General features: G+C 36.4%; 1 protein-coding gene across 4 annotated transcripts in view; it reads right to left on the bottom strand.

The window, feature by feature from the left end:
• Positions 1 to 10000, bottom strand: part of LOC135224639 (Fanconi anemia group J protein homolog) — a 1012503-nt gene that overhangs the window by 816071 nt on the left and 186432 nt on the right. The window lies entirely within an intron of this gene.

The following is a 10000-nucleotide window of genomic DNA, read 5'->3' as shown; positions in this document are numbered from 1 at the left end:
AAATATGTAAAACCTAAAGAAGGGAAAAGGAGTAAGTGTTCGACAAAAAATGCAAATATATGCACCTGTAGCCATGAATCATAATCAAATAAATAACCAACAAGTAATAAAATCCAAATAAGAAAGAAACAAATAAAGAGAGAAATCAAGAATATCAGGTAAAAGAGAAAAGCAAACCACCAATGAGATATGCAGATGTGTCAGCAAAAAATTTCAAAGCATCAGCTCCGAAATTCTACTCAAGAGATAATAACTGTATTTATTATGCAAGAGGATATTGCAGAAAACGGAGAGAAAAAGATTGCAGATTCAGACACAAAATGAATAATTATGATGAAGGAAGATCATCAAATATATGGAAAAGTTGGATTTTTTAATGTTCAGAATTCTGGAAATGAAAAAAGAACAACATACCAGAACAGGAAAGAGACATGGGAAAATCCTTATTACTACCAGTATTAAATGAAGGAGAAAACACGCAAACCATCATAGTGATGAATGCGCAGGGTTTAGTTACGAGTAAACTCAAAAAAGAAAAATAAGAGTACTTAGAAGAACTAACCCAAAATGAAAAGAAAATAGATATAATGAATAATAATAAGAAACCTGGTATTCCAAGAGGACGGGAATGATGATCAAATAAAAGGGTTCCAAACTTATAGATCAGATAGAAAAAATAGGAATCAAGGGGGTAACCGCAATATATGGGAAAGACAAAAAACAAGGAAAAATATATGAGAAATATAGTTAACTCAGAATGTGAACTAATAGCGGTAGAATTTGAATCTGAAAAATTGATGAACATAGTAATATATAGACCACCTAATACTAAAGAGTTTGACTTAATAATAGAAAAATTGGATGATATATGTAGAAATCACAAGGACTGGAGCTATTCTCCTATCTGGTGACTTCAACTTTCCTTTCGTAGAATGGAAAGAACGAATAGGAGATTGTGGTTGTACTTATACATATAAAAAAAGAGAGTAATAGTAGTGCAGAAGATAAGATGGCAATTTGAAAAGCTATTAGATATGCTACTAGAATACAACATTCAACAAATTAAATCACCTGCCAACAAGAAAGGAAAATACTTTAGACCTAGTATTTGTGAACGAGATGAATTATGTTAAAGAAATAATAGTTTATAATGCGAGTATTTCAGACCATAATGTCATAGAATTAACAGTTCATCCAAAGCAAGTGAAAAATAGAGATAAGCAAGAAATGAAAAAGTGGGAAGGATATGGAAAATACAACTTCTACAATAAAAATATAAAATGGTCAGAAAATTAATGAAGAATTAAACAAAGATTGGATAACATTTTCGTAAGTGATGACATAAGGGTAAATACGGAGATATTATATAAAATATTGGAGAAAATAGTGGAAAAATATATACCGAAGAAGAAAAGTAAACATCATTCATGCATACCAAGAGACAGAAGGATCTTGTTCCAGAAAATCAGAAAGTGGAAAAAAGGTCTTGCAAAAGAAAAAAATGCATGGAAAGTTATAGAACTAAAAAGTACGATAGAAAATGCAGAACAAAAGATTATACAATCAAAAGAAAATGAAAAACGGGAGGGACTTGGAAGAAAAAACCCTATTAAATATCAAGCAAAACCCCAAAACTATTATACTCATATGCGAAGAAGATGAATAAAAGAAGAATAGAAATAGGCCCTCTGAGAATTGAAGGGAGATTAACGAATGAAAAAAAGGAAATTTGCAAACATACTGGCAGAACGATATAAGAGAGAATTCACCCCTAGAATAGATAATGAAGATAATGATATAGATCAGTAAGGGAAGAAAATAGTGAATATTTAGCTGACATAGAAATTAATGAAGCTGATATTGTGCAGGCAATTAATGAAATTAAAAATGGAGCTGCCTGCAGGGCCGGATGGAGTCCTGCTATTTTGTTAAACGAAAGTAGTTCATTCTATCGCAAAGCCACTTGCAATATTATTAAGACAAAGTGTAGATACAGGCAAGATTTTATGATGAGCACAAATTAGCCTATATCACCCCTACTTTCTCAAAAGTGGATCAAAAGGACTAGAGGCAAGTAATTATAGGCCGTGAGTCTAACATTCACATATTATGAAAGTGTATGAAAGGGTAATAATGAAGAAAAAATATTATGAAACATTTAATAAAAAATAATTTGTTTAATATAGGACAACACGGTTTTCGTACCCGGAAAAAGTACACAAACCCAACTGTTAGTCCCCACCGTGAGAACATATTCAAAAATATGAAAAAGCGGAAAATGAAACAGATGTGGTTTATTTAGACTTTGCAAAAGCTTTTGACAAAGTAGACCATAATATATTAGCAAAGAAAATTAGAAAACACAATATCGTAGATAAAGTGGAGGAAGATGGTTAAAAGAATTTTTACACAACAGAAAACAGATAGTTATTGCAAACGATGAGAAAATCGGATGAAACCAAGGTAATATCCGGTGTGCCACAAGGTACGGTGCTAGCTGCAATATTGTTTTGTTATTATGATTGAAGACATAGACAGTAATATTAAGGATTCGGTAGTGAGTAGTTTCGCTGATGACACAAGAATAAGTAGAGAAATTACCTGTGATGAAGATAGGAACGCTCTACAAAGAGACCTTAACAAAGTATATGATTGGGCAGAGGTAAATAGGATGGTATTTAACTCTGATAAATTTGAATCAATAAATTATGGAAGACAGAGAGGAAAGCTATATGCATATAGGGGACCTAATAATGAGACAATCACAAATAATGAAGCAGTTAAAGACCTTGGTGTGATGATGAATAGGAACATGTTATCAATGATCAAATAGCAATTCTGTTGGCAAAATGTAAAGCAAAAATGGGAATGTTGTTACGGCACTTCAAAACAAGAAAAGCTGAACACAATGATTATGCTTTATAAAACATATGTTCGTAGTCCACTTGAATATTGCAATATGATATGGTACCCACACTATCAAAAGGATATTGCACAAATAGAGAGTGTACAAAGGTCCTTTACAGCTAGAATAGAAGAAGTTAAGGACCTAGACTACTGGAAAGACTACAATCCTTAAAATTATATAGTCTAGAAAGGAGAAGAGAACGCTACATGATAATTCAGGCATGGAAAAAACAGATAGAAGGAATAACAGAAAATATCATGGAAGCTAAAAATATCAGAAAGAGCAATCAGAGGTAGATTAATAGTGCCCAAAACTAATACCAGGAAAAAAACTAAGGAAAGCACACAGGACATTAATCCACTACGCACCAGCATCGATAATGCAGCGTCTATTCAATGCGTTGCCAGCTCATCTGAGGAATATATCAGGAGTGAGCGTCGATGTGTTTAAGAATAAGCTCGACAAATATCTAAAAACTGCATCCCAGACCATCCAAGATGGAAGATGCAAAATATACCGGAAGATGTACTAGCAACTCTCTGGTAGACATTAGAGGCGCCTCACACTGAGGGACCTGGGGCAACCCGAACGAACTGTAAGGTCTGTAAGGTCTGTAAGGTCTCTCTCTCTCTCTCTCAAAACACAAACGCACAGCCTTCCCCCGCCACCTCCTCAGCCCACCATTCCCTAACCCTTCCACTCCTCCTCCTCCTCGTCTAAACAGTGAGGAAGCGCTTGGTGAGTAGGCTCAGAAATTAGCCCTCCTCCCCATCTACTCTTTCTTCAACACCTTCCACATTCAAAAGAGGCAGAGGCTGAAAGGCGCCCAGCCACTCGCCTTCCCTAATTTCTGAAAATATATTTCCCCCAATTGGGCCATCAACGAGGTGACCCTCCTTTTTATATACATATCCTTCAGAGTGAATGGAACTTTTGTTGGTCTTCAAGCCCTCGAAAAGCACCTACTTAAGTAATTAAGACTGAATTACATAGGCTGGCGCTCTCTCTCTCTCTCTCTCTCTCTCTCTCTCTCTCTCTCTCTCTCTCTCTCTTAGTAGGTAGACATGGAATAAAAAGAAAAAGACATTTTGTTTCATCAACCATGTCACCTTGTTTGATATTAGATTTATGCATTTATAGATTCTCTCTCTCTCTCTCTCTCTCTCTCTCTCTCTCTCTCTCTCAGTTGACATGGAATACTAGAAAAATAAATTTTGCCCTTTGTCAACCGTTCTAACTTGATTCATAAGAGATTTATACATTTATAAACACCCTCTCTCTCTCTCTCTCTCTCTCTCTCTCTCTCTCTCTCTGAAGGTGAGATAATGAAAAAGATGAAGGTAATCCGACAAAAATTCCATACAAACACTACAATGCCCGCCGACAGCTACAAAGACACTGGGCACGCATAGTACCTAATACGTTTTTTATTTTAACTGGCGTGGTAAAACAAACGACGAGAGGAAAGAAACCCGTCAAAAGATGATGGAGGAAAGAAAGATAATAATTTCGAGAGAGAGAGAGAGAGAGAGAGAGAGAGAGAGAGAGAGAGAGAGAGAGAGAGAGAAAAGCAGGGCAGACACAACAGCACTATCCACGGTCACTTACAGACTCTTCATTTAAAATGTAAGACTAAGCGACGTGCCTTTCTTCATTGTCACGTTTCCTCATTAGTCACTTCAAAAGAGTTGAATAATCGCTTCAAAAATACAAAGATGGATAAGTCTACTGATCTCGCATACATTAAATACTTATCCAATCAGCCAATACTGAAGATGATAACAGAGAATCCTTTCGGTTACTTGTCCCCTTTTAGCTTATAATGACCCTGCACAGCCAACTTCTAGTACACAAGTGCCTACTTACACGGTTCGGAAAAAGCTTTTACTATACATTTACTGACGAATTGCCAGCAAAATTTCTTGAAGGAAGTTATTTACGAAGCGCTTGATAATCTCTTATTGGGATATTTCCTCCGGTGTCATAACAAACCTTTCGGTGGGATTACCTTCTATACAAGGCTCAAACCTTTTGCTCAATGTTTACCAATGATATTCAACATATTTTGTTGGTAGTTAAAAGTGATGTTTTGCCAAATCTTTCAAGAATTCCCTGCCAGATTTCTTAAAAAAAAAAAATCTTTAGAAAAATTTTCGTTTACGAGGTTTTAAAACATCACTTACCAAGAAGATTTGCAAAAAAAATTTTTGAGACTATAATTACTTGCAATGTTCAAACAAATCCTCTAGCCGGTATTCACTAATAATATTCTTGGCAAATCTTGTAGCGGTGAATTACAAGCATGGATTTGTCTCTCACCGTATCTGTCAGTCTAGCCTCGGAAGGATAAACATTTTTTGGGGATAATTTGATTAAGAGGCTTGATTTTCCACGTAATGAGCCTTGAGATGGTGCTGCTGCTCACACTAAAAAAAAACATCGACCGTAACAACCCCTTCAACGGAAAGGGGGTTTTCAAGGAAAAACATCCCAAAGAGTGTAGTTTCTTTAACGAGACAGTGAATGGGCCATCTACGAAAGCCCTCTCCAGCATCTATAGGGACGGCCTTAACCCTAAAAGATGATTAGCCAATTTGAGCTGCTTCTCCGGTGTGTGTGATTGGCTGTTAAATATTTTAATCAGGACCCTAGCTGACGGGGCTTTCTCTTTCTTCCTTCATATATAAACGTTAATAAACCTCTACACCCGACGGCACCTACACTCCAGGACACGGCGAGAGAACTTTTTTCCCCTAATGAGCGATATTTGGGATCCTCATTTCAAAGAGAGAGAGAGAAAAAAGAAAACTACTTGGCGCTAAGATACCACACTTTGACATCCTACTCCTCCTCCTCCTCCACCATCTCCCCCTCTCGATGCCATACCCCTACCCCCTCCCCCAACTCTCTGCCCAATCCCTACCCCCGGACAAGCTCCTCCAGCCACCGCCACCCCTCGGCCGCTTAGTCCTCCTTGTACCACTCTTGCCCTATCTACTCAGACCCAGACCTCTTGATTTAACAGCTATGAAAGACCCACTTTCTCCCAATTAAATCATCTCATCATCATCATCATCGGCTCAGATTCAAAACACGCCGAAAACCCGGCCCCCGCCAGGCCAGAATGAACTCTCTCGACACCATCTGATTTGTCTCGTCGCTTCTACTTTACACCAAATCCTAAATTTACTAAAGACTTCGCGCTTTTTGAGATAAAGATCAATAACGCGGAGGGGTAAAAAAAAAATTCTCGGAGCTTAATTACACGCAAGTTCTCCATTTATCTCAAAAATAAATTAGTGGCTTTTTATCGGAATGAATTGACCATCCAAACATACACGTGGAACCTACACACGCACACATACACGAGGGTCGTTCTTGAGTGCCCCTAATAAGACCTCGGCAAATGGCTTTGCAGCTTCATCTTTTTCGTAGAAAAAAGAGAATGGAACGAACCACTCGACTCAATGCAGCAGCATCAGACTATACAGAGAAATATATTGCTCAATCATCTGCTATTCCTTTCACCACTCTATATATACAAGCTTCGAAACGATTCCGGGAACCATTTCTTCCCCAAAATCCGACCAGAAGGCATAAATGCTCTCTATAGCATCTCTATTTACATGTTCGGTAATAGCACTGATCAGCCAAATATTTCCTTAGGGCAGAAGCCAGTGGGATAGGCAAACCAAAACTTTTGTTAATGGAGGGTTGGGGCACAATGAACGACTTTCTAAGAAATATCTAACGTGTTGACGCAAACGAAATACAATTTTGAGAGGTAAATACAACGACAGTATTAAATAAAATAAAATAAAAGGTATAAAACTAAAGCATCAGATGAAAATGCAAACGAAAAACAATTTTGAAAGGAGTAAGGAAAATGACAGTATTAAATAACCAAATGTGAATGAACTAAGCCATTAGATGAAAATGTGAGATATACTACATTCAAATAAAAAATACAGAACCCCAAATTTTCCAAAAGTAGGTAGAAACACGGTAGCATGAAGAAGGCAGACGCTACGGGACACAGAACAAATCAAGGCAAAAGCTCCTCCTTTCTCTCCAAGGCAGATCGACTTGACATGCAAGGAGTTCCATGAATTTTTTAGAACTTTAAGCTAAAAACTAGCCGTGCATTCACGAAAAGAGCTACCCAATTAAAGGCTGAAATCAATTTAGCGATGGTTAACGACTTCTTGCTAATTAATTTTTAGACTTTTCATGCTTTCATTTATAAATGGTATATAGTGAACGGGAAATTTTCTTAAATTAACAGACAGGAAAGGTCTTAAGATGATATTGATATTCGTTAAAAAATCTTAAATTAAATTTTCTCTTCGAAATGAACGCCTTCTTTAACACGTCTACTATACCTCAAAATAGCAAGATTAACGACAAATAAACTTTAAAAATCCTTTTCCCGAATACTTCCCACGATTGCACAGAGGAAGAATTTGCGGAGGCTTTCCCAGCAAGACGCATTGCAATGTTTACATATAGCTTGCTACCTCGAACGTTCGTCTTTAGATACAAACTGAAATGATGAGGTTAAACAGAAAAGGCTCACTCTCGTTAAATGCAACCATACCTTATTCAAAGCGTTGACTTTCCAGCAGGATAAAAAGTGCTGTAATTATTTCTGGACATTAAATGTGGATATTACTCCATTTCAAGTCATATCGCTTAACACGTGGATATGGTGACATAAGGAAGTAACATAAGGAATTAGGCTCTAAAGTTTAGACTTTACAGCCTACTCCAAATATCAGTGTTACTTCCTTATGAGACTGGAAAGTTTTGTAATGATTGAATGTTTCTTACTTGCTGGTTCATTATCTTGCTCCCATTTCATGTCTGTTTGTTTGTTTGTTTGTTTGTATGATGTTTTTACGTTGCATGGAACCAGTGGTTGTTCAGCAACGGGACCAACGGCTTTACGTGACTTCCGAACCACGTCGAGAGTGAACTTCTATCACCAGAAATACACATCTCTAACACCTCAATGGAATGCCCGAGAATCGAACTCGCAGCCACCGAGGTAGCAGGCCAAGACCATACCGATCACGCCACTGAGGCGCTGCCATTTCATGTCATTAAACCAGTACAATAATTGTGGATATCGTTTATCAACTGCGAAATTATAGACTGTTTAAGACGGTAACATTTTATGTAACTGAACAGAGGCCAACGCAAAATTTTGTAACGTTTTAAACTATAGGATACTTGTCTTCTGGAATAATTATGTGCCTATTCACTTCACTGACTTCAATGAGATTATGTATATTGATTGATTCCGACATATACTAGAAGTTACTTTTGAGGAACACTTCCAATGTTTTCCTAATGTAACTGATGAAGGTTTTTATTAATATTTTGATTCAATTATAATTACTTTCTCAGTAGATGAAACCAATTCACATGGAACAAGCACACACGGGCCTCTGACTCGAAATTCAAGCTTCCAAAGAATGTTGGTTTCAACCTCCCACTGCAGACCCTACACTGCGGCAGCAACTGATCATGATAGGCAGCCAGTGATTCTTCATCGCTCTGAGGGAGACGCGAACCCGCGACATCTGAGTGGTACCCACGACACTAACCACTACACCAGCGGACCAGCAAGTATGATAAGTGAGCAAACCAATGTCACTTCCTTGTATGTAAATTTTCATTATTTCTGCATTCATTTAGTAACTCCTAGTGATTATCTTTCCTTTGCTATTTGTGGTCCCTTGCTGTACATCTCTACTGATTCTGTTATGAAATTTTAAAGATGATATTGCCTTCTCGTATTCTCTTGGTCATTAGTTTGCCTTTGGAAGTATCATACCTGTTGAAGCTAAAAATCTTCAGTGAAACGGATAGAATAACAGAATCAGGATAACATAAACGTAATAAAACGGATAGAAATGATAAACAAAAGGTAAAGAAAGGGAATAAATCGTGTAAAAAGAATGCAAGGATGAGGTTGCTTTCCTAGAAAAGTTTTGTACATGGAGAGAAAGAATAATAAATATTACATAAAAATTGTTGAAAGTTACAAACTTCTGGTAAGAAGTGTGATCCATCGCAAGGTACTGGAATTTCCGATTTAGTTCGGTTTCTTCCAAATATAGTATTCTCACGTTTCCTAAAAGCAGTGAGAGAAAACGAAAGGAAAATGGGTAAAAAAAAAGAAATACAATTCTTTACTATATATTTAGTTCAGTCGTAAAGTCCTTTAAAGTATAACATATTGTTGTAAAAAGAATACTGTTTACTGCTGCTCAGGTCAAGCAAGTGCACCCCTTTACACTATACAATGGCATCGTGCCAAACCGTTTAAGACACTTATTCCTTAGGCAACTACACTTTCCTCTCTCTTTTCTTTCTTGACTTGAAGCTGTATTAATATAAAATCCCCAGACCAACAAAGCATCCATCCATACATACATACATACATATATATATATATATATATATATATATATTATATATATATAATATATATACATACATTAATACATAAATGCATAATTATCTATATATAGTATATCTATATATATATATATATATATATATATATATATATATATATATATATATAAACATCTAAGTTGCAGGCGGTTGCTTCAAGCCCGATGAGTAGCAGCAAGTTTGGGGAGAAGACAATTCCATTTATTTCCTTTTAATGTATTTTATTCGCTGACGTTTCAGGACCTGTCCCAGTTTTCGAAGTTATAAATTAGAGAATAAAAGTTAAAAACCACTCAAATTTAAAAAACAAGTAAAAGTATTCACATAAACTTTGTTCCTTTTACCCTTATGTAAACACTTTCACCATTTTTTTTTTTTTTTAACCTGAGTCTGTTTCTAACTTTATTCTCTAATTTGTACCTTCGAAAAAGGGACAGAAGTCATGAAACGTCAGCAGAATAAAGGAATTGTCATTCTCCCCAAACTCACTGACACACACACACACTTTTTCATTTTTTTCCTTCGTGGGAAAAAAAAAACCTTTATTTATACATAGCATCACGTTTATATACTTCGTGATCAAGTTATTCACACACACACACACACACACACACACAAACCCACACC

This window comes from Macrobrachium nipponense, chromosome 12, assembly GCF_015104395.2.
Source record: "Macrobrachium nipponense isolate FS-2020 chromosome 12, ASM1510439v2, whole genome shotgun sequence".
Taxonomy (NCBI): Eukaryota; Metazoa; Arthropoda; class Malacostraca; order Decapoda; family Palaemonidae; genus Macrobrachium; species Macrobrachium nipponense.
The sequence above is the reverse complement of the archived record's forward strand: the minus strand, read 5'-3'. Positions and strand labels throughout refer to the sequence as shown.